Below are 13,122 nucleotides of genomic sequence, written 5' to 3' on the forward strand. Positions count from 1 at the left end.
ATTTTAAATTATTGACTTACTAAAACGAGAATTTAAAACAGCAGAAAACTTTAAATTCCTGCAATAAATATGTTTCTAAATGTAACAAAAAGTAAGTTATTACAAATAAATCAATAATTTCCAAAGAACTTTTGAAAGTAATTATTCGATGTCCGATAACATCAAAAATTGGGTTCAAAGAACTATCGACTCCACACTTCAGTTTTTCCGAATGGGAGTATGGCTTAAGATAAAAAAGTGCAAGAAATAGAACGGGAACAACAATCTATATTATTACTGAAAATGAAACCCTGGTATAGATTTTGTTCTGTTTCTGATTTCAAGTTTGATTATATATATATATATATATATTCTAGTTTCATACGAATAGAAATAAAATAAATATTTTGAAGAATAGTTTCAGTCAATGCAAATTATAGGTTGCCCTTAAACTATTTTTAAACCGATACATTGTAAATAATCTAATCATAGTATTTGTCGTCACGGAAAATACCACTAATAGAAAAAGAATCCATACTACTAGAATAACAAATCCATTGAAGTATGAATGGAAACTGACTTCTTATTATTTAACAGTGTTTTTTTTTTTTTTTTAATTAAAGTATAAACATTTTCAGTTTTATAACAACAAAATATTAATTGTATAATATATAAAATTAATTAATTAAATTTATATTTTGTCAAAATAAAAACTGATAAAAATTCAATGTTTTATTAATTTTACATGAAATATTTTTATTCAAATATATATATTTTTAATAATTCTCATTATTGTAAGGAAAGTTACTTAATATTTGATATTTCGAAATATAAACTTATAAAATATGTTTTAAAAGTGCAAATATAAAATATAAATATATATATTTTTAAATGAATGAAAGTAGCATGATTTATCAGTATGCGTTAATATTGGATAATCAGTTGTAAAACAGCAAAATAATTTTAAAAATACCGAAAAAATGCAATTTAAATCTTTATGAATTTTTAACTTTCTTTTGAAGGAAAAGGAAAATATTTTAGTGTAACGATTTATCTTTGTATTTTACAGGAAACTATTAAGTAAGGGTTAGACGAAATTCGCTAGCTAAATTCTAAAAGTGATCTGTAAAAACTTAACGATTTGATATATTTAATCAAATTCTAAGAAAATGTTTGAAAAATAAGTCTATGGAAATAATTCTAACGTACTTAACTTTGCGATATTAATTTATTTTTGGAAATAATTTAACAAATACTTTTAGAATTAATATTAAAGAGTTGTGTTGCATATTTACAACAGATTTACTTCATTGTAAATTATAATTTAAAATTTGCATTAAATCTTTCACGTTTTAAATACATAAATTATTTTTAAAATGTATATTATGAAATTCGTTTAGTTTTAATACGAATTTTAGTATTGATAACAACAGGAAATAAATAATCCTCACTGTACATCGTTGTGTTTCTTTCAAAATTTTGTTAAAGCCGTAAATGAATTAAACTTTAACAGTTTTATTCTCTAAATATTCATGTTTCTAAAACAATATTCTGAATGTAACTGAACGAGATTGTTTTAAAAATATTCGAGAGATTTTTTATTTAAATAAATTTAAACCAAGGGTTATTTTAAGATGATTACAAATAGAAATAATTTTTATTTTAATATAATAATATCAAACAAATGTAAGAGGATTTATATTTATAGAATATTATGACATTAATAACTAAGAAGATTAAAAATGTATATTAATATTACAAAGTACAATAAACTGATGTATGTAAAAATAGTGTACAATATTTTTTATGTATAAAAATGACTTAATAATGCATATTAAAGTAGACATATATAATATAATTAAAATTTTATTACACATTTATAATATAATATTTGTAACATTTCTCTTTACAATTGATTTACGTTTTACTTATAAAGATTATCTTAAATGAATTATTGTTACAAACATTTTTAAGTATCTAAAAGTCTTATGGAGAATCTAAGGAATATGTTTATATGATTCAAATTTACATTCGAGGATAACTTTCAGATACTTTAAGAATACTGAATTTATGTATAAGAACAGAGAACTGCTTAAAAACCTAGATATTTCAGAATTCAAAACAAAATTTATGAACGTGGAAATTGTAAAAATAAAATCTAAATTTGCAGTTGATTTTAGATAAAGATATTATTAAATTCAAGAAAAGATTATCTTAAAGCTCGTATTGAGACATTTTGAGAAAAGTTTCTGAAATTTATATTAACCCATTAAAATATGCTTTTATTTTTTTTATTAAAAACTTATGCTAATACACCATTTTTAAAAATTTGTATCTTATAAATGCTTCCAGCTAAAAATAAAATACAAACCATAAAATTTAAGATAAAAATACTGGTAATATAGTTAACTAAAATAAATATTTAAAGAACTGTAAATATTTTAATTATAATAAACAAGGTGAATATTTCCAATAATTTTATCTCCCACTTAAATTAATCTATATTAGAAATGAAGTGAGAAAATTATAAAATCAAAAAGCAATTAAGGATAAAATTAATAAGGAAAAAAACTAAGTAGAGCTGTACTTAATCTGAGTTACTGTAATATGGAAATTCAGTAATTAAATATTGTAATTAATCATTTTAATATTGGCATTATCTTTATTCATTGTGGTAAGTATTATTGGTTTTCCATCAAACTAACAATTATTTTATAGGCCTGAAACTAATAGATCCTATTATTTATTTATTTTTATTTAAAAATACTATAGAAATTAGTAAATAAAAATTTAATAAATTAATGCTTATTATTCTATCTTCGTAATTGAAAGAAAAGAATTTTTAGATCATAAATCAACTTTAAATTTTAGAAGAAAATTAATTTGATATTGATTCCAGAATTAAATTTTAAAATATAATTTTCTAAAATAAAAAATAAAACAAGCATTAAATGAATGCTATTTAATGGAAAATTTAATGAAAGACAGTAATTTAAGTATAATTTATGACATAGAATATACTGTAGACTTTGAACGAATGTTATCTAATTTTTAGAAATGTTTAAATATTTTAAAATAAATTAAAATTAAAATTAAAATTTATTCATTTAATCAATTATTTTATAATTTGTCTGAAAATAAAAAATAAAATAAAAGTATTTTAAAAACTCATGCTAATCATTTAATGGAAGACTTATTTTTAACAGAATAATTTTGACAGTTTTAAATTAATATTTCAAAATATATTTATATGATAAATATTTTTTAAAAAAACATACTTTAATAATTATATTGAAATAATTACTAAAATAAAAATTTCATAAGATAATTGTTTTTTGAAGTTATAATTAATTTTTTATGTGGAATAAAAATATGAGAGAAACGGATAATTAATATTTCACATAATAATATTTAAAAAAATAACATTTGCTAAATTAATTTTAATTTAAATAGTTTTTAATTTAAAGAACATTAATTATTTAAGATACTGATGTATACATTTATGGTTTTATATTTTAGTCTTCATTGATGTTATTTTTATATAATTTTATATACAAAACTGAATAAATAAAAAATAACTATTACTTTCATTGTATGCCATTGTATATATAATGTTACAGGAAACTAACTGTGAAGATTAAATCTATTAATATATTTATCAATTAAAAATAACGCTTTGGGAATTACATAACATAATGTTAAAGCATCGATTTTCAAGACGAATTGATAATCTCGTATAGATTACACGATACAAAACGGTGAAAAATAACGTCAATGCTTTCAAGTAGACATATTACGAAATCAATTCGAAGCTCAAATGTGGATTTTTAGGGATTTACAAGAACTTTATTGAACATACGTTTTTTTTTCCTGCTGTACAATAGTTAGTTCAACAACTAAGTAATCATAAAAAAATATAAATTATAATTATTGTAAACGAAAATGTTAAAACTTTTTTATTTAAAATTTATCAAAATAAATAGAGTTAGTTTTGATTTTCTTCTTCTTGTTAAATATATACTTTTTTAATTTAAAACTGTCATTATTCAGCGATTTCATTAAACGACCCAATAGGAGATTAAAATATCCGTGTTTACTGAAAAAATAAAAATAAAAAAGCGAAATGAGAACGAATCTGTTCTGTTTACTACTCGAATAGGAAAGAAAATGTTTAACTTGTCATTAAGTTTCTGTTTTTCAAGAAGTTTTTTGCCTGTCTTTTTTAAAAAGACTGAACAGTCTATTACTCATTACTGTTCAAAGTGATAAAACTGTTACAGTGTGCGATTCAAAGTCAGCATTAATGACTCTCATTGAGAAAACCAAATATTCGACTTTCTTCATAACACGATTAAAATGTATAAAATATTTTATACATTATTCTGTAAATATAAAAGTTTCTTTTTAAAATACAACAACAACAAATGCAAACAACAGAAATTCGAATGATTAGAAATAAATTCCTACTACCAAACTAATGTCAAAAACTGATGAAAGAAAATACAATAGCATTTGGAATTCCGAATGTACATTCTCTGAAAACACCAATCACAAAGGAAATTTGCTCAGCCGGGGAAAGTGAAGTAAAGAAAGTTTCTTTTGTCTTGAATTTATTATGATTCAATTTATTTCTGACGGTAGAAAAATCAAAACATATTTATACGATTTTTACAATACACTAATGTAAATTACAATTTACATGTCCAATTTAAACATAAATTGAATTAATATTTTAAAAAATAAATAAACATTTCCATATTTATAATATATTACATTATTATTTACATTCGTGTGTTTGAAACTCTAAAAATATAAGATATTAAACAATAATCGATATATATATATATATAGGTCAATTCTTTAATTTTTAAACATACATAACAATTATCGTATTTGAATAAAAAAAAATTATATATATATTGTTTAGAGTATATATTACAAGTATATATTAGACTATATTATTATGCACTATATGAAATATAAACAAAAAAAATTCTTGACATAATATCTTATGTCATAAGTCATATAAAGTATGAACGTCATTTTTCAAAATACAGTAGCTTTTTGGTTATCTTGCTTCCAGAAAATTTCAAAGTAGAAAAAAATAAAAAAATTAAAATTAGCTTTTAATCTTAAATGTGACATTTTTTGAAAAAAAAGCTTTTTAAGAAATTTCAATTTTCTATTCGAAAAGATAACTTCATTTTATTTAGTATTATTATTAATGTTTTGTAAAATAAATGTATTTTTTTTAACCTTACATAAAAGTTAATAAAAAGTTCTAAAATATAAAATTTTAAATAAATAAATATATGCCCTTTTTTTAAATTTGTAAAATTAAATTATTAAATAAAAAAGTTCAGTTTTATGTTAAATTTAATAAATTTATATAAAATTCTAGAATTATGTATAAAAAATTAACAAAAATGTCAACAGATACGGTTTTTACGTTATTGAAATTCCATGTTTATATATATATATAATTTTTTTTAGCAGATTTAATAATATAAGAAGAGAAGTAATGTTATAAAGCTTGCTTTACTCGAAAAGACATTTATTACATAAAATGAAGTTTATCATTTACTTGAATATATTTATAAATAGACAATAAATATATATATATATATAAACAAATCCATAAATTTTAAAAATAAATTATTTCGAAATTTATATTCTGATATTAAAAATTAATAAAATATAAATTTACTCTTCCTAATTAGAATATAAAATAGGTTTAAATATGAAAGAAAATTAATTACAATTTATTACAGCTATCTTGTATTTTTACGCTTTATTTTACGGTAATGTTTTAAAAATGAAAATTCTAATCAATTTTCATAAAAATTTAATGTAATTTCATACGAAGAACAAAAATTGTCTGGCATAAAATACTTTATAAGTATTATCAGTTATGATTACACGTAATGCAAATAAGTGTACACCTGATGCTAATATATCTGATGATTAACACTGTACTTAAACATATTATTTTCTTTAAAACCGTCAGATTTATGGCTCGCAAAATGAGTTTAAATATTTAAAAATTATTCATTTCGAGCTGATCTTACTTTATGGTGAACATAGCTGTAATTTGATTACCACTATTAACACTATAAAAACTAATTTTCTGATATCTAAAGTTAACTGTTTCAACAATCCATAAATTTAGAAACATCTTAAAACAATCATCATACACCGTGGGTGCAATTAAAAATTTAAAAATTACATGCTGTATCAGCACAAATTAGCTAATCAAATTCACACATATTATATATTCTAGGGGATAAGTGTCAAATTTGTCACGTAAATGTTAAAAAATAGATGCATTATCAGCTAATTATTATCACATATGTATTTCTATTTCATAGCGATGTCGGCAGATTTTTCTATTAATTACTTGATATAAGACAAAATAATATTGATAAAAAACATGACACAAACGAAATTAATAATCAGTTATTAATAGTAAACAATATTAAAGGAAGAATCTACTCGGATATCCAATTCTGGTTAATTTATAAACTAAGCAAATTTATGAATAAAACTTACAAATTACGTATGTTATATATATATAATTTATATAACATAGTTTCTTTATAGAATCTGTTTTATTAGTTTATATATTTAATACGTAATTCAGTAGTTACACTTTAAGAAAAATAAAATAATTTAATGAGCTATAGATAAACGTTGAGTACGAATATTCTTCATTTGTGCAAGTGCATTTCACTGTTTATCTCAAGCATCTACTTCAGTGTGCATCTCAATCATCTCTTTGAATCAACCGTGAGAAATAGCTGAATAAAAACATTCCGTAAGCTATATATCAAGGAATCTTTAAAAGATTTCTTGATATATAGAAGACCATTTTGTTCTCTAGAACACAGTTTCTTAAAGCAGGGGGCCGCGACTCTCTGGCGGACCGGGTACAAAAGTGACATTTTCATTAAAGTTGCTTTGGGTGTGATATTATTATATGGAAAAAAATTGAAAATAAAATATGGTTATGCAGTAGAAATAAAAAAATACTACACAGAAGAAAAATTAAACATATTTATTCAACGGAACGGGGGTTAAAGTATAGTGTACACAGAGTACTATGGGTTATAACTGTTATCTCTAGGGGGCCGAGGCTCGAAAAAGTTTAATAATCACTATTCTAGAAAGTTAAGTTTTAGATTTGAAGAATGTGTATATAGATACGGTAATGATTAGATTTTTAACCTTAAAGAATACAAGTATTTGTATGCTATATAAAATATATTGATTGAACTTTGCAAGAAATCATCCAAATTCTTAAATTTGTGAATATTTATTAGGTGTGAGTTGCTTTAAGATTATTTTTTACTCTATCAATTAAATATAATTATTTACTTTTATTAATTCAATTTTATAGTTTTTTTTTTCTTAAATTGTAGAATCAGCTTCATAAATTTATAATTTACTATTAAAACAGAATATGTATTTAATATTTAAGAAAAACTGATATAAATATTTAAATAAATATTGTAAATATGTGAAATCAACTTTCTAACTACTTGAATCTGATGAAGTTACCTATTTATCATAAAAATTAAGCAAGAAATTATTAAATGTCGGCAATAATTTTGTACAGTTTAGTTTATCTAAATACGTGCTTATTCCTGTAAATTTTGAGAGTTCTGTTTCAATAATTAATGCATTACCGAGTGGAAATCAATACTAATTACTTATACAATGATAAACTCATGCTTTTCTCATATTTAAGACTTTCTTAGCCTATAAATCTGTATGATTTATACGCTATAAAATTCTTATTTATATACTTTTCAATTATAAACTTTTAAACATTTATAAAATAATACACACAAAATATTATAAAATCTATTTAAATTTGCATATAATTGTAAATAATAATAAAAATTTTAACATTTTTCTTAAAAAATGGAAATAAGAAGATGTAAAGATATAGAAATTGAAAAATTTATTTTAAATACTAAAAAATGAAAATAATTATGAAAATTAGTTGAATTGTTTTAAATTATACAAAAAAAGCACGAAAGGAAGTTAACGAATTAAGAAAATTTTTATTTACTTAACGAGTTTTTCAACTTCATTATTGAACACAATTAAAAAACTAAGAACCGTTCACCGATAAGTAATTTATATTGGATTTTCACTCGACAGATGTTTGTTATTTTCCGCATAAAAGAAAAATAACGTCGATCTTAATTTTAAGTTTTAAAAGCGTTAATGCCTCTTAAGACGAAAGAAAGTTTATCGAAAATTCTTTAATTTTATTTACGAGAAAGATGTTCATCAGCTTGAAATATTCAATTGAGAACATATAATATCAACATCCACGTATCATCACCGAATCAGCAATTGTTGTCCCGAAGGTAATCTCGATGCTAGATAATGTAAAATTACATCACACGAACAATTCTGCATATGGAGATGTTTCTGACTTTCACATCCAATCTTCAGATTCTTATTGCAATTCAATAGCAAATAACTTTTCAAGAACAGTAAATACTTCAAGCGCACTTCTATTCAGAATTAATATCGTAAAGTGTTTCTTTATTAATTAGAAACTAAGAAAATTTGTAAACGATTACAGACAATTATTTAAATTAAAATCTATAAATTTATATCTACCTATAGAAAAAAAAACTAATTCATTATTTTTTGTTTGAATAAAGCTGGCGAGTTTAATTAAAATATTATACAAAGACTATACAACCTTTTCGAGGAAATTATTTGTACGGTAAATTAATTGATCAAAAATTAATATCAATCACTGTTGATGGATGTGTTGAACAAATTAATTTTTGATAGATAATTATGACTAGGTAGGTCTACTATATAATAATGAAATTCGTATTTTTACGTAAGTTCATAAACTGCTGACATTTTGAATTACATACGTGATTTATATGTATTATTATTGCTTACGAATTATAGACGTCAGACACTTTAATTTTACAAATTCATAACTAATATATTTAAATATTTATTTTATTAATGTTATTCAATCAGTTTTTATTAATTTAATAAACTGCAAATCAAACAGTGATATTTTTTCATGCCAATTTTTAATTTATTTTTAAATTTTATTCTTATTTGCAGCAAATTTCGAGGATTTAAAAAAAAATAGTTTTACTAGTTCTTTCTAGTTTTATAAAGAATAAATTTGCTGGATAAGTATAATACGTTAGTCTGATCTTATCAATTTACTGATTTCTTTTAAAATATTTCAGTATTCTAATGACTTAAAATTATTTTTTATTACATTAAAAATGATATAAGATGGTCTAGAATAATGATAATAATTAGCAATTGTATTTCATCGTCCTACTTTATATAATTACATAAATTAAAATTAAGAAAATTTTAATTTATATTATTTATTTATCACGTTGTCTTTCAAAAATTCTGAAATATTACCTAATAAATACACTAGCTATATATTTATTTCAAAACCAACAATTGTATTTTAATATAAAGTTCGTACATAAAAAATTTATGTAGAAATACTATACACAAATATAGGAATTTGAAAAAACTCCGTATTTTCATGAATCTTTAAACATTTTGGTTCTTTGCTAATATAAAAATTTCGATACGTCTTGAAGAGTTATCAATTTATATTTCATGGTAGGAAACTACATCAGATTAATTTTTAAAAGTATGAAAGCGTTACAAATTATTTCAATAAATAAATAAACACTTGGTGAATATTCAACGATAAATCGCTATAAATATGAATATTCAAACGTCCTTTCGAATGCCCGCGTACAAGAATACGTCTATAATATTTGCCTGTATATAGAATCCGGAATAAATTTTATACGGAAGTTATAAAGTTTATTTTTGTTTCTAATAACTAAGCATTATTCTCACAGGAACCTTTATAATTTATGTATTGATAATTTGTATACATTATATCCGTGATTGCTGAGCTCAGTAAAGTACATTATTAGTTTGAATTCTGCATAATACAATAAAATTATTGGTGTGAGAACTATCGAACTCAAGTTATTCAAACAAGCTAATTTCAGAAATTTTCTGCATTATAGCCCATAAATCTCTCATAAAATTTTCCAATTAATTATTTATCTGAGTAAATTTAAACGGAGTTATACATATATATAATAAGATTCTTACTTTAAAGAAAAGAAAATAGATCTTAAATATAATTTAGCATATTTTCTTCCTAAAATGTATAGTATTCAAATACTTATCTAATTTTTTAAAATACTGTATATAACCTTATTATATTAAATAAACATAAAAATTAACAAAAGCCACATGTTGATAACACGATTCTCTGAAATATTCTTTATTGAAACATGAGTGTATATATATATATATATATAAGCCTATATACGGTATCATATAATAATTAAGCACATAATTTCTGTTCAACTGTGTTTGGGTGCGGTTTAATATTGTATTTTGTCTTTTTCTCTATCATATCAGAAATTTAGTAGGCGTGGATTACATCATATATATAAGTAAAATCGATTACTTTATTGTTTTTCACACTGAATATCGACAATGCTAATCACTGAAATGTATTATGAAGTCACATTCCATTAGTATTATTATAACTAACGTTTAGTTCAAAAAGAAACTTGCCCTTAATCAAAATTTCATATACCTTTTAATATAAAAACAATGTAGAACTTAATTAAAAATAACGAAAAGTTACTTTATGATGAAACAAAATGTAATAGAATAATTACGAAGAGTAATAGGAGTTTCCAAAAGTTAATTTATATGAAATGTTTCTCATAAAATTATTTTGCATTTTTGCAAAAGTGACTTCGAGTCTATGGATATGATCACTACATTGGCATGAAGCCAACGATGCAAACGTATTACTTAATGCGTAGAATATAACAAGTTTAATCTTTGGGTTTTGAAATGAAAGTCTTGAAAAAGCAATCATTTATGGAATACTTAATATCATTTTAATATATGATTAATGAATTTTATGATATATATATATATATATTGTTCCCGAAACTTAATTTTAGAAAAAAACAACAGAGTACTTAAAATTTAAATTTTAGTTTAGGGAGAAGAAACAATCAGAATTTTTTTTCTTTTAATTTTGATTATAAATTAAAGTTAGAAATTGGTCTAATAAATTATTAATTAATTTGACAAAATTTCACTCAGAATTATCAAATAGCTATCATAATAATATAGGAATAGCAAGTGAAAAGTTAGTATTAACTTATAGATGCAGTAAAAGCACAAATTAAAACAGTAATTTTTGATTTAATTTTATGATTGCTTTACTGCTCTTTCTGAATTAAATGGACCCAGTTATATGACTTATAATTTTAAACAGATCAATTTTATTGTTCGATGTCAAACAGAACAGCAAGGATCTCGATCACTAAGCAAGGGATGACTACATAGAAGAACATTCAATACTTCAGCTGTGATTTGGACCGAAGAATTGAGCATCGTCATGTCGATAGCAGATGGGACAAGACTCTGCTAAACAATCTGGACACTACACAGACTACTTACATTTGATGGTCATCAAAGGCTCCCTGCTTGGATAACAAGTGCCATCGACATCCAAGTACTCAACAATATTTCCTACAATCCACGAGATACCGCAAGTTTTCAAAAGATGACATTGAATAGCATTGAAAGCAAACAATATCTTTCTAGGTTGTAAAACTATTTCTATTGATAGCAGTGATATAAGCAATTTTCTAAAATTGAATGTAATTGAAACTTTTTAAGTGCTCAATGTCTAAACTGTGACAAAATTATTACTATACATCAATATAGAAATTCAAGAATAATTCTTAAAAAGCAAAGAAAAAAAATATAGACATATTAAAAATTTTCTATAATATTATTTAAAAGTTATTAATATAAATATTATATTATATTGATATTTTTCGATGTAGTTTAAGACAATATGAGTAAATCCTTAATGCATTTCTACAGACAAACCATTACAGTATTATATCTCCGAGAGTAGATAATAAGTCTGAGGTACTGTACATCTTATAAGTACCTCGTTTATGACATCCCGTTATGGACTATAATTACAACAATATTGCACAATTAATATGACGATACCTGATCTGGCTTGTTCTACAAATAAATAAAAATACAACACCGATGAAATCACTTTAATCAAATCTGTTATATACTAAAATGTTTAGTTTGTCAAAACATATTCTATAACATTCAAAGAGTTTATCAACATTATTTGTATTTTTAAGAATAAATTAAATAATCTATTAATTAATTAAAATTTTAAAATTTCTTTCTCTACAGAATATATACGGGAAATTTAATATAACTTACCTGCCAAGATGACAACTGTCGTTTCGTGCAGAGTAATGCTTTCTTCATACTAAACATGGATTTTACGTCATTTAAAGTGAAGTTTTATTCTTCATTTCTATTCAGATATTAGAGGAGATGGAACTCATTTCATTCGTCCACATCCACTGCCGTTCTAGTGGACCAGGCGCCGGCAGAATCTCTTGGACTGCTACCAAGTAGATAGAGGGGAGAAAGGATGCTTTACGGATGGTGAAAACAACCACAACCAGAAATATTACAATCAGATTTTAAACATCACAATGATGATAATTTATATTTAGTTTTATAAATTACAAAAACTATATCTATATTTTATAACCGCTAAGAAAAACAGTAAATTTAAAAAAAAATATTGTTTCATATTAAAAAAGAAGTATTACTTATATCTTAATTCAGTAAGTAAGATAAAAATAAATTATATATTTTTATTTAAAATTTTAAAGTAAATATAAATAATATGTCTTATTAATATCCTTTAATATTATAGAAGTTATTATATAACTAATTTTGACATTTAAAATGATAATATTATTACATATTCTTACGCGTTTAAAGTTTACATCAATTTTTAATTACACACTCTACCGTTACTTAATGAAGAGTAACTTTTAATTAAGCAGAATATATGCTTTATAAAAATCATAACCGTAAAAGATACTTTACAGAAAATAACTTTGAATTTTGCTGTTATGAAGATATCTAATTCGAAACAAAGTAAAGTTATATTCATTCAAGTATGACTTCTGTTCATTGATTTTTTCTTAGTTTCTTTCAAAGTGTCATTGTATTCGCGTTCTC

General features: G+C 22.6%; 1 protein-coding gene across 2 annotated transcripts in view; it reads right to left on the minus strand.

Moving 5' to 3' along the window:
• LOC136981437 (adhesion G protein-coupled receptor L4-like) overlaps positions 1-12,523 on the minus strand; it is a 139,837-nt gene extending 127,314 nt beyond the window's left edge. For both annotated transcript variants that reach the window (XM_067277762.1, XM_067277763.1), the window contains exon 1: positions 12,304-12,523. The gene's annotated coding sequence lies outside the window, so the exon portion shown is untranslated. The remainder of the gene's footprint in view (positions 1-12,303) is intronic.
• Positions 12,524-13,122: the final 599 nt, after the last annotated feature.

Source organism: Centruroides vittatus, unplaced genomic scaffold (genome assembly GCF_030686945.1).
Source record: "Centruroides vittatus isolate TY-2023 unplaced genomic scaffold, ASM3068694v2 contig_754, whole genome shotgun sequence".
NCBI lineage: Eukaryota > Metazoa > Arthropoda > Arachnida > Scorpiones > Buthidae > Centruroides > Centruroides vittatus.